The following is a 21,737-nucleotide window of genomic DNA, read 5'->3' as shown; positions in this document are numbered from 1 at the left end:
CTGGCTGGTCGGGCTATTGTGTAGTGCGCTTCTGCGGGCCAGCCTGGCTGAGCAGCGTATGGCTTTAGATCTCCAATTAGGAGGATTATAATGGGTCGGGGTTGTTGGTTTTCAGGCTTGGAAATTGATAACTTTGAAGAGGTGCCGCCGGAAGTGGTCGTTCAATAACGTTGTTATCTGGATCGTTGGAGGGGATTTATGGCACTAACAAAGAGGGGGGATTTCCCTAACACGGACGTAAGAGTTGAGGTACCCCCTCCTTGTTATTGTTAGAACGCTCGAAATTAAGGTAAGTTTTTCAGCCTCTCTATCACGGACGTAAGAGTTGAGGTACCCCCTCTAAAAATTGTAGTTTCAAGAACGTTCAAGATTGAGGATCCGCAACCGGTAAGTACTAGTGAAAACGGTGAAAATGTGCAGCAAAACAAAGTGTAAGTACCATCTGTCAAATTGTCAACTGTCAAAAACCTACACGTTTCGATAGAATTGCAAACGTTCCTGTTCGAACACTCGCAATTCTATCAAAACCAGCTTACAGAGCTAATCCGTTGCAGAAAGGTGGGCTAACCTCACGCCAGTTATGCAACCAAGCACGGATTAGCGCCTGTCGGATTACCAGGAAGCTTCTTGGAAACCGTGTTCCGTTTCTTTTCAAAACAACCCCCCTCCCCCTTCTTAACGCCAGCCAATTGCGTCACACCGTCGCTTTTATTAGAATAAATGAAGGCATTCGTGCAAATTAAGGCGCGCGAGCAAATGATTTGTCATCTGTCAGAAATCGCTGTCATTTGGGTGCGAGACAAGCGAAGGGTCTTCTCCCTTTGCCGCAACATCCCACAATTTAAAAGAAGAGTGAGGGGGGTACACAAAAGCAATAAATTTGATTGCTCCTCACCCCGGAAGGAGGATGAGCAGAACCGGGTGCGGTAAAAAACACCCAAAACAAGTGATCATTTTAACATAATCAACCTACGTGAGCGCGCACAAAACGTAAACTCAATAATGGCGGGGCGTTAGGGTGATAAGAATTGTATTTTTGATTTTTTTTGTGTTGAACTTCCCAATTACGGACGTCAAAGTCGAGGTACCTCCTGGTACTCACGGAAAAAATACGAGTTCAGGTAAGTTAACTATTTATAACTGTCAAATTTGAGTTGTTTGGAGCTGGAAGTAATCAGAATCGGTAAGTACACTTTAAGGTTAGCTGTCAATCTGTCAACAACCCTAGAATGGCGTAGTTTTTGATGCCCCATCAAAACCTGGTCATCCTAGCGCTCCTTTCCACTAGTGAAAAACTCCAGTGTCGGAGTAAAATGCAAAAAAGCCCCGTCGCCGCCGCCGTCAACGTCACCGTGGTCGTCGTCATTATTCACTTCGTCCTACGAAACCCTGCTGCCAGCCGACGAACAAGTTTCCAACCGAGAAGCAAAAAGGTAAAATTCAATCTAAATCAGTTTCGTTGTCTCATTTCACTCCTTATCTCTCTCTCTGGCCTGCCTCGATTTTCCCGTCTTCCGGCCCTGGCAACCGATCCGTCACCGGATAGGGCATGGCTGCCAGCGCAGCGCAGCGCGGTGAGGAAGGAAAGTAAAATCTGATGAAAATTGCATTCACTTGTGTGTGATCCCACTCCAGTGACGACGACGACGTTCGGGGTTTCAGCGACCTGTGATAGGGTTGGCAGCATAAAAAAAGAAGTTAAAAATAGTGACGCAATCTTGAATTTAGAATCGAGGGACGTCAATTTTCATCATTTCTTGGGTTGGACCTTTCTCAGAAGAAAGGAGAAACCCTATCTGGGCTGGACACATCGGAACCCTGATACAGTGAGCTATTCAGCGCGCAGTAGGCGTGTGAGTGTGTGTGTTCCTGATGAACGGACCCTCCCGCAAGGGTCGTCATAGTCCGGGGCCTTGTAAGCTGATAACAACGTGGCGACGGGAATAAGGCAGAGTTAAGGGAAAGGGAAAAAATAGTTGACATGGTAAATGTGGTGTACTGGGCGAGCTGGGGTTCTTAAGCGGGTTAGAATCGATTCGGGAGTTGGCTTTTGTCGAGGACTTCTCTATTACGGACGTCAGAATCGAGGTACTTGTGGTATGTTGAGAGAAACTGCGAAGTAAAGTTGGAGGAATCGAAGCAAGGGTAAGTACAAGTGAAAGTGGTAAGCAGCGAAAGCAACAGTGGAAGTCTGGTAAGTAGTTCTGTCAAACTGTCAAAATAAACAAGAAACAGGACTCAAGTATCTTCGGGTTATACAGCAGGTTAGAATCATGTTAGGCTAATTCTGTCGAATACTTCTCTATTACAGACGTCACATTCAAGGTATGAGTTAAAAGCACAAAAAAATGACTTCTCTATTACGGACGTCAGAATCAAGGTACCCATGTTAAGTTGAGAGTATCTGCAAAGTGAAATGATAGGAATCGAAAAAGGGTAAGTACAAGTGGAAGTGGTAAGCAGCGAAAGCAACAATGGAAGTCTGGTAAGTAGTTCTGTCAAACTGTCAAAATAAAATGAGTAGAACTCAAATATCTAAGGGTTGTATAGCAGGTTAGAACCATTTTAGGCTAAATTCTATCGAAGACTTTTTTTGGGTAAGTCGTTCTGTCAATCTGTAATAATAAGCTAGTAACAGGACTCAAGAGCCATAGTGTTCTACAGCAGGTCAGAATCATTTTTGGCTAAATTGAATCGAAGACTTCTTTATTAAGGACGCCAGGATGCAAGTGCGAGCTAGAAACAAAAAAGTTAGCTTCTCTATTACGGACGTCAGAATCCAGGTACCTATGTTAAGTTGAGGATATCTCGAAAGTAAAATTGCAGGAATCGCAAAGGGGTAAGTACAAGTGAAAGTGGTAAGCAGCGAAAGCGGTGTAAACAGCGGAAATCTGGTGAGTCGTTCTGTCAAATTGTCAATCTGTCAAAATAAACAAGAAATAGGAATCAGGTATATTAAGGTTATACAGCAGGTTAGAATCATTTTAGGCTAGATTCTATCGAAGACTTGTCTATTGTCAGAATCAAGGTATGAGTTAAACGCGAAAAAAATGACTTCTCTATTACGGACGTCAGAATCGAGGTACCTATGTTAAGTTGAGGATATCTCGAAAGTGAAATTTTAGGTTGCGAAGGGTAAGTACAAATGAAAGTGATAAGCAGCGAATGCGGTGTAAACAGTGTGAATCTGGTAAGAAGTTCTGTCAAACTGTCAAAATAAGCTAGTAACAGGACTTAAGAACCATAGGGTTCTACAGTAGGTTAGAATCAGTGTAGGCTAAATTCTATAGAGAACTCCTCTATTACGGACTTCAGTATGAGGGTGCGAGTTTGAAACAAAAAAGTTGACTTCTCTATTACGGACGTCAGAATCAAGGTACCTGTGGTATGTTGAGATGCCTTCAAAGTGAAATTGTAGGAATCGCAAAAGGGGTAAGTACAAGTGGTAAGCAGCAATCCAGTTATAGGAATCACAAAAAGGTAAGTACAGGTGATAGTGGTAAGCAGCTTTCCTGGTATCAACAAGGTAATTCGGGTAAGTAATTCTGTCAACCTGTCAAAACACCCTAGCAACCCAGGGGGCTTCCGAACCCCTGGCCTAGTTAGACAAACAAAGTTACTGACGCCTACTAGGACCTGCACGCCGTTCGAGCTCTTCCAAAACGGCTAGATTGAATGATAGCTCCGTACTCGCAGCAAGAAAAAAACAGTACGAGTACTTGGACGACGACGACGGCGCTGCGTCCGCGCTTATCTGGAAGTTTTAATCAAATGAAGTCATGAAGGTTGTGTGTCAGCGCGCGCTGCACACATTATCCAGTGTCACCACGTGAATGCTTTGCTCAATCAGCGGAATTAGGTCTGATTCTAAGTATAAATACAAACGCGTGCATTCGCGAAAGCAGGTTGGACCTTTTTTTTCTTGCTGACTGTTGCTGTTTTGTGTTGTTTGAGTCAGCATTCCTGAAGAGATAACGCGCAAAGCCAAATATTTAGCTTTCCGATTAATTTTGTTTGCAGCCTGATGCAATGCCAGGCTAAACCAATCGCCCCGAAAGTGCAGTTCAATTAAAATTCCCAAGCGCTTCGAGAGCTCCGCTTTGTTCGACTCTTTCGTCAAATACAAAAGAGCAACGTGGTGTGCGAACATCGCCATCATTCGGCGCTGAGAAATTGGCTTTTCCGCCATTTTTCCCACTCAACCGAGGGATGACAGCGAGTTGTCGTATATCGATGAGGTGAACGGTGGGTTTTGACAGGTACTTTTTCTCTCTAAGTACTTGTAAGTTGGGTTCTTAAAGCTAAGGATTAAAAAATCAAAGGATATCCCGAAAGCAAATCCAATTATCCTAAAGTTGTACCTATTATCACCTCAAAAGGCCCACCGTGCAACCAATTCTCGTCATTCTCTCCAGTAAAGTCCTTTCCCCGTTCACACAATCACACACGCCACAGACCACAGAGTGCAAAAGACTCGATCCTCTCTCCCCATTCCTTCTCTCTCCCTTTTTCCCAAAACCTCCTCGTGTTGTTGAACACATTTCGGTATATCGGTCTTTTGTTGCCCTATTATGCTTCTCCGGTCGTCGTCGTCACTTATTGTCGTCGCCGCCAACTTTGTTTAGCCTTTTTTTTCCGTCTCGTCATCCTCGCTCTCGTTTTTACTTCTCTCTCCTCGTTGCGCCACCACTCTCTCTCTCTTCTCACCGCTTGCTGCGCTAATAATGTATGCATGCATTCATTCAATCATTTCACTTGACTGCTGCGCTTGCTGCCTTCCTCTCTTTTCTTTCTTTCCCTTTATGTGTTGCACTTTTTGCACAGCTTTCTTCTTCTTCCCACTTCTCTCTCTTGTGTCAAGCCATTGTTGCAGCAGGCCATGCCACAGGGTGTGCGCGATGAATGGGTAAGCGCGATTGTGATGAAATTTCTTTCTGCTCGGGGTTGTGTGTGTGTGACTCTGGGGTGCACACGACAACAACAAAGTCGAAAAAAGCTCTCTGATCGGCGAGTACCACCCGAGTTATCTGATACAGTTACTTTACATATATTGAAAGTGAATAAATTTAGCCGCTTGTCTCGCCTACTCGAGGAATTTGCCGGGCCTGATAGCATGTCGTCGTCGTCGTCGTGTTGTTCTTGTTTATGTCTGTGTCTTAAAGTTTTTTTTTGTTTGCTCCGAAAGGTAGGCGCTGGTGGGGGCACATTATGCAAACGGAACCCACCTCCATTCACTTTTTACTGTTGGGGTGCGCGAGAAAACGGGCAAAGGTTATCGGTGCGCGATTAACCTTTGTGGAAAAGGTGTTAAGAATAATGATGTTAGTTTGATGCAGCCCCCCTGAAGAAGAGCGTGGAACAATGGCGGAAACGTCAGTTGAAAAAAATCTGAAGTAAACCATGCTAGCGAAGAAAAAAATCGCTGAACATGGTTGAAGTCAGCTTCAACCGACTTTCAATTGACAGTTTTATATTTTGACAGATTGACAGATAAACACTTTGACAGGTTGAAATTTACTTACCGATTATGATATCTCTGCACAATGCACTACACAAACTATGTACTTACCGATTATTAGTTCTCACTTCACATTACTCCACGCTTGACACTGAGTAGGTACCTTGATTCCGACGTCCGTGATTGGGAAACCTTAAGCAACGGTTGTGAAAATCATCAAAATTGTTGCTATAGGTTTCCCAAACACGGACGTTGGAATCAAGGTCCCTGCTCCCAGTCAAATTCAAGTAATGAAAATTGTGAATTATAAGGTACCTTAATACCGACGTCCGTGATTGGGAAACCCTAAGCAACGGTTGAAAAATCAACATGTTTCCCACATGTTTTTTTTTTAATTTCCAATTTTAAAATTATAGAATCTCAAATGTTTGAATTATGAAATTTTCAAAAATTTTAGCTTTTTGAAGTTTTAAGTTTTGAATTTTCGAATTTTCAAATTTTCAAATCTTTAATTTTTTTTATTTTTGAATTGTTGAATTTTTGAATTTTCAATTTTTTGAAATATCGAATTTTCCAAATATCGAATTATCAAATTATAATTTTATAATTTCATAATTTTATAATTTTAGAATTTTAGAATTTTAGAATTTTAGAATTTTATAATTTTAGAATTTTAGAATTTTAGAATTTTAGAATTTTAGAATTTTAAAATTTTAGAATTTTAAAATTTTAGAATTTTAAAATTTTAGAATTTTAGAAATTTAGCATTTTAGCATTTTAGCATTTTAGAATTTTAGAATTTTAGAATTTTAGAATTTTAGAATTTTAGAATGTTAGAATTTTAGAATTTTAGAATTTTAGAATTTTAGAATTTTAGAATTTTAGAATTTTAGAATTTTAGAATTTTAGAATTTTAGAATTTTAGAATTTTAGAATTTTAGAATTTTAGAATTTTAGAATTTTAGAATTTTAGAATTTTTGAATTTTAGAATTTTAGAATTTTAGAATTTTAGAATTTTAGAATTTTAGAATTTTAGAATTTTAGAATTTTAGAATTTTAGAATTTTAGAATTTTAGAATTTTAGAATTTTAGAATTTTAGAATTTTAGAATTTTAGAATTTTAGAATTTTAGAATTTTAGAATTTTAGAATTTTAGAATTTTAGAATTTTAGAATTTTAGAATTTTAGAATGATAGAATTTTAGAATTTTAGAATTTTAGAATTTTAGAATTTTAGAATTTTAGAATTTTAGAATTTTAGAATTTTAGAATTTTAGAATTTTAGAATTTTAGAATTTTAGAATTTTAGAATTTTAGAATTTTAGAATTTTAGAATTTTAGAATTTTAGAATTTTAGAATTTTAGAATTTTAGAATTTTAGAATTTTAGAATTTTAGAATTTTAGAATTTTAGAATTTTAGAATTTTAGAATTTTAGAATTTTAGAATTTTAGAATTTTAGAATTTTAGAATTTTAGAATTTTAGAATTTTAGAATTTTAGAATTTTAGAATTTTAGAATTTTAGAATTTTAGAATTTTAGAATTTTAGAATTTTAGAATTTTAGAATTTTAGAATTTTAGAATTTTAGAATTTTAGAATTTTAGAATTTTAGAATTTTAGAATTTTAGAATTTTAGAATTTTAGAATTTTAGAATTTTAGAATTTTAGAATTTTAGAATTTTAGAATTTTTTTTTGTTATTGTTTTAAATTTTGATATTTTTGATACATTCTCGTTTTATAAATCTTTATCGTACTTAGCTTAAGTAGTGAAAATATTTTAAACTATCGTTGAAGAGGGATTCTCAATCACGGACGTCGGAATCAAGGTACCTATTCCTGGTTTAGAATATTCAATGTGAAGTGTGAACGATAATGGGGTAAGTACTAAGTTAGTGTGGTGCAGTCGGTGAAGTTGGCAACAACAGGTAAGTAGAAGCTGTCAATCTGTCAAACTGTATTCTGTCATGTAATTAAATTTGTTTTGATAGGATAGGATAGGAAAAGATCGCTTAGAATTTAAATTGCATTAGGGAGCATTTCGAGGCAAATTTAATCAATTCCTTCAAATCTTCCCCTCTTCCAAAGCAAACCTCTTCGTTAAACGACTCCACCAACCTCTAAATAGGGTCATCTACCTCATCATCCCCCTCTTTCTCGCTGCCAAACTCCATGATGACACGCATCATCTGAAACCGAGAACGAACCCAAAAAATGCTAAAATCTGCTCTCGAAATGCGTTCCCTTGCCCGGATCCCTTCTCGGAAAAAGAAGGTAAAAACACTACCGAGAGAGCTAATAAAACCGAATCCCTCAATCGATCTCAATCTGGAAAGAAAATGTGGAAGCACCCTCTCGAGAGAACGTCATCCGTGTGACGCCGGGAGTTCTGCAATCGAGCGCGACTTTTCTGAGAAGAAGAAGCCCACGAAGAATTCTTCTCGAAAGGGGGCACAGCACCTTAAAAAGATTTACCTACTCGATTTACATTTTTCGCACGGGTCGATGAACCTTTGCGCCTCTCGAGAGTTGAGGGCGTCCTTTGACGACGTAACGGGGAAATTCCCCAACCCCTCTGGCGTCTTCTTGTTCTTCTTCTTTTCGAGGAAAAAGGAATTCTTAAGGCGAAAGCCGTTCCGTCTCGAACGGAACGGCAAAGTTTTATTGCTTCCGGAAGGAAGAAGGTGCGAAAGAATGTGTTTTTCCTTGAAGAATCTTTAACGAAGCACGAGCACACTTTGGAGGAAGAGGAGGAAGTTTGAGAAGATCAGAAGAGGGTAAAGCAGCGGCCTCCTTTGATTGTTTTCTCCGGAGCGGGGTTCAAGGTGGGTAGATTGCGGGAAGGCTGGGAGATGAATTAAGGTGGATTGTTGTAATTTGTTTTTCTTAAGCATTAAAAGTGAGGCGCCTTGATTGACGTTGAGCAATGGTGGCTACTTGAAGGTGGAACGTTCTCACGGTAATTGAAATGGCATGATTTTTTGAAGAGAAATTTGAGAGATATTGACTGGTGGCTTGAACTTTGGTTAAAAACGATAAGTTTTACTTAACCTTCAAAAACAATCAGATTTTGAGCTTTTAGGTGACACCATGCTCTCCAAAACTTAAGGACGCACTCGAGAAGATCTTGAGTTGTTTACAAAATTCTTTTCCAAACTATTCTCTCAACGTTACAGCAAAACAACGCGAAACGATAAAAACGATAACACCTCAAACAATCTCATCCGATCCACGTTGAGCCCGGCTTTTAAAAAAATCCAATCTCTTCCCATCAAAAGCACTAACACACACACAATCGCTAAACAAATTTACACGAACGCGAACATTTCACAAATCAGCGAACGCAAAAGAAAAAAAAAAGTTCAAACAGCTCAAAACAGCAAACGTGAAGCATTTTTTCCGTAAAGCTGCCAAACACCCGCCCACGAAAGCCACCTTAAGCCCTGCTGCCGCTGGAACTCCGTGCATAAATAATGATGAGTAAATGGTGTTTCGTGATTTGCGTGGAGCCTCCACACAAAAAAAAATCACTCTCACTTTAAGAATACATAAATTTAGGCGAACCAGCACCAGCTTATGATGGGAAGCAAAAAAATGCAGCAAAAGCTAGGCCTCGTGAAGACGCGATTTGAAAAATGGGATGATTGATTAGCACGGCGTGCGATTGGGAAGGTTGAAGAGCACTGCACTGAAATAACTCACGAAAGACTCACGAAAAGCTGTCGAAGGTTGGAATAATTTTAGAGTCGATTTTGGGAAGGTCGACCATTGGAAGCAACGCTTCGTAATTGAAGTCGATTTGATTGTATCGAGCAATTTTGAAGGGATTCAGTGAGTCTCTTGCGTGAGCCTTTTCAAAAGTTTAATCCTAATAACATGTTGACAGATTGACAATTGACAGTTACTTACCAGCTGTTGACGACGACTCCGCAAAACTGCTTCACACTTGTTGGTACTTACCCTTTTAATTCACACTACACCTCAAATTTCACTGAAATTAGCATGGGTACCTCGAAGTCGACGTCCGTAATCGGGAAGCTTTGTTCCGAAACTTAAGAAGCTATCAGAAGCTGTTCTAGGTACATAACCAAGTACCTTGAACTGAAATAGATCACATTGAATGTGACAACTGTCAATATCGAGCAGGAAGCTTCCCAATCACGGACGTCGACATCGAGGTACCCATGCAAAATTTCAGTGAAATTTGAGGTGAAGTGTAAACAAAAGGGGTAAGTACCGAAAAATGTGATGCAGTTTTTGGATTCATCAGCAGCTGGTAAGTACGCAACTGTCAATCTGTCAATAAGCTAGTCTGTCATAGTTGTAACTGAGCAATTTTTTACGAAATCTGTCTTTTTAAGAAAGGCTCTATCTCACCCCTGGTGGGATTAAATCGGGTTTTTTCTTCAATTTTAATTTTTGTATTTTATAATCCGGACTACACTGAAAAAAATGATACACGGTACAAAAAAATTGGTGATTTTTAAGTTCCCTATTTTTATAAATTTTCTGATATGTTTTAGGGGACATCAAATGCCAACTTTTCAGAAATTTCGAGAACGGGCAAAAAATCTTTGACCGAGTTATGAATTTTTGCATCATAACCTATTTTTTCAAAAATCGAAATATTGGTCGCAAAAATTTTTGAACTTCATTTTTCGATGTAAAATTAAATTTGCAATCAAAAAGTACTCTAGGGAAATTTTGATAAAGTGTACCGTTTTCAAGTTAAAGCCATTTTTAGGGAACTTTTAAGAAAATAGTCGCAGTTTTTCATTTTTTTTTTAAATTAGTGCACATGTTTGACCACAACTGAAAAAATATTTTTGAAAAGCTGAGAAACTTCTCTATAGTTTGCGTTTTGAACTTTGTTGATACGACCCTTATTTGCTGAAATATTGCCATGCAAAGATTTAAAAACAGAAAAAAAAATTTTTTCTAAGTCTCGCCCAAACAACCCACCATTTTCTTATGTCGATATCTCAGCAATTAATGGTTAAAATACGAAATCTTCGTCAAATTTCCTGATCTTTTCGAAAAAATATTTTCATTATTTTTAATTCAAGACTAACATTTTAAAAGGGCGTAATATTGAATATTTGACCCTTTTGAAATGTTAGTTTTGATTTGAAATAAATTGAAAATATTTTTTCATGGTGCCCAAATCCCATTCTCAGATTACCGACTTTTTCCAGACTTTACCAGAAAGCTCAAATAATACCTAAAGAATTATTTTAATAAAACTCTGTACAAGGAAAGTTAATTTTTTAATACCCCTGACTCAAGGCGGTCCTAAAAACACCCAAAAAGCAAATACTGTAAATTTGGTTTATAGGACTATAAAAAAAAAAATCCAGATATCAACCACCAAAAAAAATTAAATTAATTTTAAAAAATCTTACTTTTGGCAACTGTTATAAACCCAAAAACTGAACAACAAATTAATAAAAAACACTTCAAAATTTGAATATTTTTATATATGAATCAGAATAGAAACAAAAACAAAAAGTCCTCGAAAAAAAAAATCGAAAGTTCAACAATACTTATAACCTTTATGTTATTTTTTTAAATTGGCAAACGTATAGTTTTTGATACTTTGTTTCAATTGAAAATGGCAAAAAGTTAAAGATAACTTAATTTAAAATTTCATTCCTATTTTTCCCACTTATTTTAAGCAAAATGTTTGAAGAGACAAATGTTTTAAACAATTTGCAATAATTCAGACTTTTTTGCAATTTCAATGTTTTCTTCATGTTTCCAAAACGTTTTTTTTTTTTAATTTTGGATGTTATTCGATTTCTAAGTTTTCCGAGAACTGAAAATCAAGCTTTATCTATAAAAGGTAATTTATCATCACTCATCCATACAACACCCACAAAGTTCAAGGGCAACATTTGGAAATAAGTATATTTGAAATTACTAATGAATATAGTTGAACAATAAAAAATATTTACTAAAAAAAACATTGCCAAACTCAAGTTGGAATCTGTTTTCAAATATTCAGTCTTTGTGACAAAATGAAATAGAATCATAACTCTAAGCTGAACAATTAGGCTCTATTTTTATTTTAGTTTTTTCAAGAGGTAACTCTTGTTGATAAACAAAAAATAAAAGAGATCATTTGATTCATAAAAAAAAATCTGTGTCAACTGCACCCACTATTTATTAAGATTTTGAATGTCATAAACAGCTTTTCCATGCTCAAATATATTGAAATAGTGAGAAGAACCTTTAATTTAAAGTTATTTACTAAAGCAGAATTGAGTGAATTTAATTTGAAAATTGTACAAAATATAACAAAATTATTCAAGTGTCAAAATTAATTTTTAAACAAGTTTGTTTGGAGTTCCAGACTTTTCGCGACTTTTTGACATAAAAATCATAAATTACCGACTTTTTGCGAATTTTGACGAATTCCCGACTTCTGAAAGGATGTCAAATCTTCATGTAATTTGTCCTTTTTGTTCTACCCTTGCAGTTTGTAAATTTTAAAGTAGAAGTACCTCGATGTTGACGTCCGGAGTTGGGAAGCACCTTGTCAAAACATAACAACTATTAAAAAAAGCTTAACTATGTTACATTAGGCTTTTCACTGAATCATTAGCTCAAGAAATTATATTGGCTTGTAATTTGATTTTTTTTTCAGTGGAGAGCTTCCCAATCACGGACGTCGACTTCAAGGTACCCAAGCGGATTTCAGTGAAATTCGACCGTGAAGTGTGAACAAAAGGGGTAAGTACCGATCAGTGTGATGCAGTTTTTTGGATTCATAAGCAGCTGGTAAGTACGCAACTGTCAATCTGTCAATAAGCTAGTCTGTCTGTTAAAATTGTAAGTAGAGGTACCTCGATGTTGATGTCCGGAGTTGGAAAATTCCTAGTCAAAAAATGAAAGTCAAGCTAATATATGTCACGTAATGAAAAAAAACTGAAAAATGAGTTCAAGAAAATAGCTTGCCTTGAAATAACATTGATTCAGTGGAGAGCTTTCCAACTACGGACGTCGACTTCAAGGTACCTATGCGAATGTCAGTGAAATTTGATGTGAAATGTGAACAAAAGGGGTAAGTACCGATCAGTGTGATGCGGTTTTTGGAGTCGTCAGCAGCTGGTAAGTACGCAACTGTCAATCTGTCAATTAGTTAATCTGTCAAACTAGTGTCAAGCTGTCTATTTTTCTTCAACCTGTCAAATTTTTCCCGACTGTTCAGTGCAACAACGTCAAGTTACATTCTCAGCAGTGGGAAAAAATCTCACTTTTTTTTTTTAAGTCCGCTACGTCAATTTTCATTAAACCCACTGCAGCGCGGCAACCATTTCATCCAGCATAAATTAACAAACCGCCAAATGAAGGTCACCAGCGGTGATTTTCCGACCGAAGGTCGGCGAAATTCTAATTGGAATTTAACAACCGCAAGCTCACATTGACGAAAGTACCCGCAGAGACAGTGAGAATGACTGACAGACAGACAGAACTAGAGAGAGAGGGCGAAAATTTCCAAACAATCGCAAAACGTTAAATGACACGACCAAGACCGAGAGAGACTAGGTTGGTGGCGGAAGGGTGTTTATTTGTTGTCGTTTGTTGGTAATAAATATAACCGACGACGACGACGACGGAGTCGTCCCCCAGAAGTTGAAAACAAAAGACAGAGCGAGGTAGAAAGACACAACTTGCACGTTTTGCAGGCAGAATTCCAGGTACGTACTACCGAGCGTAGAGGTTAAGTCGGAGGGGACGAGAACGATGACGGCGAAGAAAAATAAAAGTAAAAGTAACTAATTAATGAAACAAACAGAACCTCCATTAATATGAATGAGTCAAATTTGGATGGATGGGTTTGGTGGGCGAGCGCGCGTGGTGAAGGGAAGAGGAAAGTGGAACCAACTAACGTAATTAGTTTCAGCTCCCAGAGCAAAACGACACAAAACAAAAACACATGCACCCTCTCTCTGAGGAGCAGTCGAGGCCGGGGGAAAGAACCGTAAACGGGTGTCTTTTGGCCGGATCGACGCTTGGGGGCGCACATGTGGGACGGACGACGACACACGCAAAGATCTGCCAACTTCCGGCGAAGAAGGTTTTGCGGATTGCGTGTCGAACAGACGTTTAATCATTGGAGTTTTTTGGAGGAAAAAAAACAGGTTTCTTGGAAAACGACAGTGTCAACTAAAACTAATTGTTTTTTTTTGTTTTCTTGAAGTGTTGATTCTTGGATGCTTCTCAACTACGAACTTCAGAAACAAGGTTTCAAGCGATTTTTAGTGAAATTAAAGGTGAAGTGTGAACAAAAAGGGTAAGTACCGAGTAGTTTGATGAAGTTTTCGGAGTCTTCAGCAGCTGGTAAGTACGCAACTGTCACACCAGAGAGCTTCTCAGTCAGTCTGTCCTTCTTGTCTACCGTCGTCAAGTTCATTCCATAGGCAAGCCTGATAATTGTTTAACTTTAAGTAGTGGTATCCAATATTGACATCCGGAGTTGGGAAACCCGTTGTCAAAACTTCAAACATCAACACAAAAGGCATTTTAAGGTTAAAAATAGCGTGGCTTGAAATATCGTCGTTTCAGTGGATAGCTTCCCAATTACGGGCGTCGACATCAAGGTACTCACTCTAATATCAACGAAATTTAAGATGAAGTTTTGTGGGATCAGTTGGGGTAAGTACCAAGTAGTGTGATGCAGTATCTGGAGTTGTAAGCAGCTGGTAAGTACGTAACTGTGAATCTTTCTATACACAGAAAAAAAATCATGGTAATATTACATCTGGGAAGGGGTACCACTTTTATGTTGTAATGTCACTTTTTCAGTCTAAATTGAGGTAAAATTGCATCATAAAAGAGGTAATATTCAACCTTCCAAAATTAAAGCTTCCAAATTTACATTATTTTTTTCTGTGTAAGTTAATCTATCAAACTAGCAACAAGCCTATATGAACAGCGGTAACTTTTTCATGTAATCATCTTCTTTTCTACTAAGTGATTTTTATCTTTTTTTTTTGTTTTTTGAAGTGTTGATTTTGGGAAGCATTCCAATTACGGTCTTCAAAATCAAGAAACCGTATATCCAGACGATTTTTTATTGAATTAACTGATCCAATAAGTCTAACTAGTTGATTGGAAGAGCGGGTAAGTAAAAAATCTATCCTCTGTCACAATTGTTGCTGTTATATATTTTTTTGGGCATCGTTTCGATATTTATTTTATAATTTCCAGCCAAACTGGTCGTGCATCGTTCTTGAGCGATTTTATGCAATATTTGTTAAATTTTGAATTTCAACCATCGTTCATAAGTGATTCAATGTTTTTTTTTTTTGTTTTTTTAAATCACAGCCAAATCTCTCGAGCATCATTCCCGAGCGATTTGGATCGATTTTTACAATTTTTGAATTTCTGTTGAATTGATCTATAGATTTTTTATTTTGGTTAAATCTAAACACTTTAAAAAAAATACTTAATTTGTTATGACGTAAAACATGACGTAAAAACAATATTTTTACACTTGTTTCATACCCAGACAGAGTAAAATTTGTTAATTTTTTTCAACAATGTCATTTCAGTAGGGTTCATAAAATCAATCGCTATTGAGCAATTCCAGCTCAAATCAGGAATTTTTCTGGTACTTTTGTACCCGACCCTCTTCGATTTCAATGAAACTTTGTAGACATGTTATCCTAGTCCTATATGAGCCATTTTTGTGTGTATGGAGCCAATAGTACTCGAAAATAACATTTGAGGAGGGCGTAAGGTATTTAAATATTTTTGTATTTTGTAATTTAAAAATTACTGTATCTCGAAACCGTTGCGTCATATCAAAAAGTGGTCAAAGGCAAACTTGTAGGAAATTGGACGGGCTTTCTGAAAAAAATACACTGAAACCAAAATACACGCCACATCAATGAGATTTTTTGATTTTTAAGTCTTAAACTTAAATTTAAAGGTGATGTCACGAATTATTTTTCGTTCAAATTTTTTGAAGGAATAGCCTAAGATGTAACAAAAAGACCCACGAAAAATGCAGGATGGTATGTCTCTTCTAAAAAAAATACAAAAATCATTTACTAAAACCGTTTTTTGAAAAGTGGTCTAAACGTCAACATTTTTAAAAACCAGTAGTGAGGATCGATTCTCCAGACAATTTTACATAAAAGTCTCCATATTGACCATTGTCCTATCCTTGGGAAGTTACAGCGGCTTTAAAAATAAAAATGTTGAAAAAACGGGATTTTTGGTGGTTTTTGACAATTTCTATATGACAGACTTGGTTTTTCGGTCTCGTAAATATTTTTAACGGAAAGCTCGTCCAATTTCCCATAAGTTTGCCTTTGACAGCATTTCAATTGGATGTAAGGGCTTACAGATATAAGCTTAATTACATTGCTTATAACTGAAAATAGAAGATTTTTTTCAGTGTGGTAGAAACCAGAATAGTAAATTTGATTACGTAAATATAAAAACGAAATAAATCAAAAAGCTGTCAAAGGCACACTTATGGATAATTGGACGAGCTTTCTGGTAAAAATATTTACGAGACTGAAAAACCAAGTCTGTCATATAGAAAATGCCAAAAACCACCAAAAATCCCGTTTTTTCAACATTTTTATTTTTAAAACCGCTGTATCTTCCCAAGGATTGGACATAGGACAATGGTCAATATGGAGACTTTTATGTAAAATTGTCTGGAGAATCGATCCTCACTACTGGTTTTTAAAAATTTTGACGTTTAGACCACTTTTCAAAAAAACAGTTTTAGTAAATGATTTTTGTATTTTTTTAGGAGAGACATACCATCCTGCATTTTTCGTCAGTCTATTGGTAACATCTTAGGGTATTTCCTCAAAAATTTTGAGCGAAAAAAAATCGTGACATCACCTTCAAATTTAACTTTTAAACTTAAAAATTGAAAAATGACATAAAACTGGCGTGTCATTGTCATTGACCACTTTTTGATACGATGCAACGGCTTTGAGATACAGTAATTTTTAAATTGCAAAATACTTAAATATTTAAATACTTTACGCCCTTCTCAAATGTTATTCTCGAGTACTATTGGATTCATAAAACAAAAATGGCTTATATAGGCCTAGGATAACATGTCTACAAAGTTTCATTGAAATCGGAGAGGGTCGGGTACACAAGTACCAGAATAAATCCTGATTTGAGCTGGAATTGCTCCTTTGTTTTTTGAAAAAAAAAAAGCAATTCTCATCCTTTTTAAATTATTTGTTTACTACATTTCATTCATTTCCAAATTGTGTCAATCATGAGCAGATATTAAAAACATAACTAAAAATAAAAAAATCCTCGAGTTTTAGCACTTTGACAATAGTTTGTAATTAATTGTTTTGATTTTTAATTATTTTCTGTATTGTTTCAAATATAAACATCTCTTTTAAAAATTACATTTCAAAAATAAAGAGTTTTTGAAAACGTTAAAACTTAAACAATAAGATAAAAATAAAAAGGATTTTTGAAAATATGTATTGCTAGTTTTTGCATTTTTCAAACAACAGTTCTTTGATTTATTGATAGAATCGATCAATAAAAATTATTGAAATTATTGACTGCGAACGAATTTCTGATATTTTTTACTTCAAAAAGTAATATTTAATGATAAAAACTAGCACGATTTTTTTCAAGAGCTGTATTTTTTCACACAATGATTTCATTCTGGTTGATACAGAAAAGCCAAAAAAAAATCATTTTTTTACATCAAAAGTTTGTAATTTATGTGAATATTCGAATGAAAAACTATACCAAAAAGAATAAACAAAAAAAACTGCTCACATTTACTTAAATAAAAAATACAATTTTTAAGCATTTTCAGCAACAAGTTCAAGTTTCAAGATTACTAAAAACTTCATAAAATGTTTTAAAAGAAAAAAAACTGTGTGTATTTGCATTCTTATGATTAGTAGAAGTGATTCGATTTCCTTTTTTTTTCTTATTATTAGTATAATTCTCAAAGTATATTTTGTTTTAAAACATAAACAGTAACTTGGTTACATAATACAGTCCAGACTAGATTATCCGAAGGCCTATATTCATAATCGAATCAAGAAAAAAAGTTTCTTGTTTTTATTGTTGAGCTTGAAACCCCCAAACATGCTCTGAAGTGATTCAAAACTTTAAAATCGAAGATGGCGGAGTTGAAATACTGATAAAATGTGTTTGGTATGCTAGAAGGCAAAAAAATACTCCAATTTTACTAAAATGAGATAGCAAAACGCAAATTTCATGGTAAAACTAAGAAAATTAAAAATCGAAACTTCGGATAATCGAGTCTAGACTGTAATTGTGTAATTGTTCAATAATGTTATCAATAGCTTGCATTGCATGTTTATTGAGCAGCATTAATTTTCTCAAAACAAACTTCTGTTAGTATTTTCTGTATTTTTTAATTGGTAAAGTTTTTCATTTAAATATGTTTACAAAATTTAATCTTCTGCAGTTTAAGATAATATCTTAAATTTTGCGCTATAAAAATAATTATTATTTTATAAAATTACATTCCTTTCAACAGAATTCCACCACACTACACTACAAAATATGTTTGTTCCGCCATAAAATAGAACTTTTTTAAAGGTGAAAATTCCCAAATTTAATTTTAAAACTAATCGACATTGTTAAGTGAATTTAACAAACTGCATTGTTTAAATATTTTGTCGGCCAGCCCTGCTGCGTTACGTTTACCGCAGAGAGGATTCTGTGAACGGATCACATTTCACAGAATCTACAGGGGAGGAAGGATGCGTGGACTTACCATGGACGTACGCAAACTTAAAATTTAACCTATTACAGTCTACTCTCTGGTTGTCAATATTCAAGGGACCGTCGAGGAAGAGAATCATCAGTTTACAGAACGATGCAAAATGAAGACTCGATTGAATTCTTTTTTTTTTCTTGATATCCAGCTACGGGAGAGAATCATGGCAACGTCCATCAAACAAAAACAAACTAATGTCAAACACCCTTCAAAGCTTCGTTTCGCCAAGAAAAATGTCTATGCATGCCATGAGAATGTGAAATTATTAACAACCGGAAGAGATTTTTAAAGCAAACAGAATCCAAGGGACCGTCGAGGAAGAGATCCTTCAAGCAAGGGAAAATATCGAGGAATGAAGATGATTGAAGTATGCAGATTGAAGGGACTGAAGAATTCATCTATAGATGGAGAATTATTGATATCGAGAAGATCGACAGCCAGAGAGTCGACTGTAATAACAAAATCCTAAAATATTATATTTTTGTATTGATACCAACTTGCTCAAAATGAAGGAAAAAAATCCCAAAAATTAGGTGAGTTAACATTTGTCACACTCTGTCAAATCTGTCAATATTTACTTTAAACCCCGTGTTTAAACAAGGAATTTAGATCGCAGAAATCGCTACAATTCCAGCAATTTAACCCTTCTGCACACACACACAAGCACCGCGTTTAACTTGCCTTGTTTGCCAACACGGCTATTCCATGTTGGTAAAACAAACGTTTCGATTGTTTATGTTTTTCTTTGGTAACTCTTCACAAGGGCGTGTGACTTTTGAGCTTCCTAATTACGGACTTCAAGATCAAGATACCTGTTGGTCAATTTGCGAAATTTGTACTGTCTCATGCAAGATACGTGAATCCAACTCTTTTCTTTCTTGGTAAGTAAACAAAAACCCTTTTCAGGTAAGCAAACATTTGTCAATCCGTCACCCTGTCAAATCTGTCAATATTTACCTTCAAAAACCCGTGTTTACACACAGAGGAGTTTCAAATTGCAGAAATCGCCACAATTCCTGTACACTCAACCCCCGGTGGTTGGTCACTTTTTCGTTTGACACTTTTTTAGTTTGTACCCCGTTAGTTGGTCAATGTCAAACTAAAAAGTGACGAACTGTCACTTTTTACACGGCGCTCACGCACACTATCTAAACAAACGTTTGGTAGTGTGTGTGAACTCCGTGTAAAAGGGGTGTCAAACTAAAAAGTGACCCCGTTCGTTTGACAACAGTTGGTGTCAAACCATCGGGGTTTGAGTGTAATTCAACCCTTCACGGCGTTTTAAGCTTGCTTTATTTGCCAACACGGGGGTCATCATTCCGAGCTGGTTGAACAAGCAATTGTTATCATAACCCGCGTATCAGTTGTCAGTTCCGGAAGTTGTAAACATTGACAACGTCGCCGCTGTTCACAGCCTGCTTCGACTATATCGACTGTTCGGAAACAGCGCGAGCAAGTGACAGTCGCTCGGGGGCTCCGGTATCAATTGAACACATGCGGCTGCTCTGCAGTCCTGCCTGCCAGGGGAGGTTTATCGATAATCAAATTCGATTTATTGACACTTGGAGCGGGGTAGTTTGTGACAGTTGGAATAGTCGCTGTGCGCTGCTGCGGTGATTGATGGGCAAATTGTGTGTGAGTTCCCGATGGGAGTTAAGCTGCATTGGCCTAATTATTTTGATTGGTGCAGTTGACAGATCGATTAGAGGGGGGGGGACGCATGTGTGGGGTTACAAATGTTGTAATTATTAGGTTTGAAGCGTATGTTTAAGTGATAATGGAGTAATTTGTAGCAGGAAATGAGGACATCTGGCGATATCGTGGAGATGGGTTGAGGTTGTCAACAACTCCAAGGCCGACTTTTCACATTTTTCCAACCAAAAAAAAAACGCTAACCCCTTCCGAAAAAGCACGCACCACTTCTTCAATTGATCCGAATTGAGCTTTCCAGTTGAAATAGCGGAATTTTCGCCTCTCCTCCGGTATCGGTTCCCACCTTTATACTCTTTTTTTTTATTTCCCTCTTCAATACCTTCTTCCTTTCCTCCGAGTTCCACACGACTTTCGTGAGATCGAAATCGACCCGAAACGCGCAAATCGCCTCTTTCGGGAAATATAAGAAAGACACATCAGACCAGAGTCAAGAAAGAGAAAGGAAGAAGAAAGCACATCAACTCTCGAACGTCGACGGCGGACGCAGGCAGAAATCGACTAAACAACAACTTCAACTCCGCGCGCTGGACCCCGCCAGTTGGAGCGAGAGGGCGATACCGGTTCGTCCAAAGTTGAAACAACAAAGAGCGAGACGCAAGAAGAAAAAACTGGATTACCTTCACACAGTCAGCGAACGAACGAACGAACGAGCCTTTGGCGAGCACCGGAATAGAGTAAAACCGCGCGCGAATTGCGCCAAACTTGAACGGCACATAAAAATTGAGGTGTCTCTATTCCTGCAGCTATTGCAACTTGAGACAAGTATTGCACTCACTTTCCTTCAATTTCAAAGTGTTTAACCCATGCAGCAAAAGTGCACTAAACTCACAAACTGAGTAATCCCACCTTAACCGTGCACGATGTAAACAAACCCACTTTTTGACAGCGCTTCGAGCTGCACTCTTAGGTGAACTCACGTTCGCAACAATGTGCGCGGAGGGAAAGGATTTTTTTTTCGGAATACCGTTTCTTTTAATCCGGGGGGTCAAATCGACCCCCTTTAAGGTAGGGAGATCTATTTGGCTCCGCGGAGAAATGTTCTAAATTGGACGATCAAAACGCGAGGGAGTGCTTTTCCAGTGCGATTTGAACGGCAATTAACGGGCATAGGTTAATGCAATGAAAACGAGTTTGTTCCTGTTTGCGTGGCGTGTAAGTTCAAGTGGATGAGTCAGTTTTTTTTCCTCTTTCATTATTTTGCGTTGTTTTTATTCACGCGAGAGCGTCGATCTCGGCTCGATCGTGCACAGATGGTTTTGCTTCCAGAGTGTTGTCATTTTCTATGATTTGAAACTTGATCGGATTGTTGTTTTCCAACTCACACGCACACCCATACATTGACGAACTGTGTCAATTACTTTAGGGGATACAGTATAAGATAGAGGTGTTGGATGTCTCCATGAAGCACTATAAGCTCGGATTACGGAGGACGATAGATTTTCATTGGACATCAACAACACAAATAGAAGGTAAGACGATGTGATGCAACAAATTGAAATGTTAGCTTGTCATTTAAAGTGGATTGAGTTTATTTTGCAGAAGAAGCTTGAAAGTGGCTCTTACAAGTTTAACCAGTTATTCATAACCCTATTTGTTTATATTTTGTATCTAGCTCAATCCGCAGTAACAGTTCAAAAGGGCGAATCTGCGTTTGTAAACAAGCAGTCTATCCCCCTCTTACTTGACGTGAACTGTCACTTGAGCAAAAGGGATAGACTGCTTGTTTACAAACGCAGATTCACCCTATATGGCTTTCTAGTCAGAAATTTACCAACACATTCAAAGTATGTTTACACTACAGCTG

General features: G+C 36.9%; 1 protein-coding gene across 4 annotated transcripts in view; it reads right to left on the bottom strand.

Moving 5' to 3' along the window:
* LOC120413310 (plexin-A2) overlaps positions 1-21,737 on the bottom strand; it is an 83,902-nt gene that overhangs the window by 48,253 nt on the left and 13,912 nt on the right. The window lies entirely within an intron of this gene.

Source organism: Culex pipiens, chromosome 1 (assembly GCF_016801865.2).
Source record: "Culex pipiens pallens isolate TS chromosome 1, TS_CPP_V2, whole genome shotgun sequence".
NCBI classification, from domain to species: domain Eukaryota; kingdom Metazoa; phylum Arthropoda; class Insecta; order Diptera; family Culicidae; genus Culex; species Culex pipiens.
Note: the sequence above shows the minus strand (reverse complement) of the source record. Positions and strands in the feature narration are given on the sequence as shown.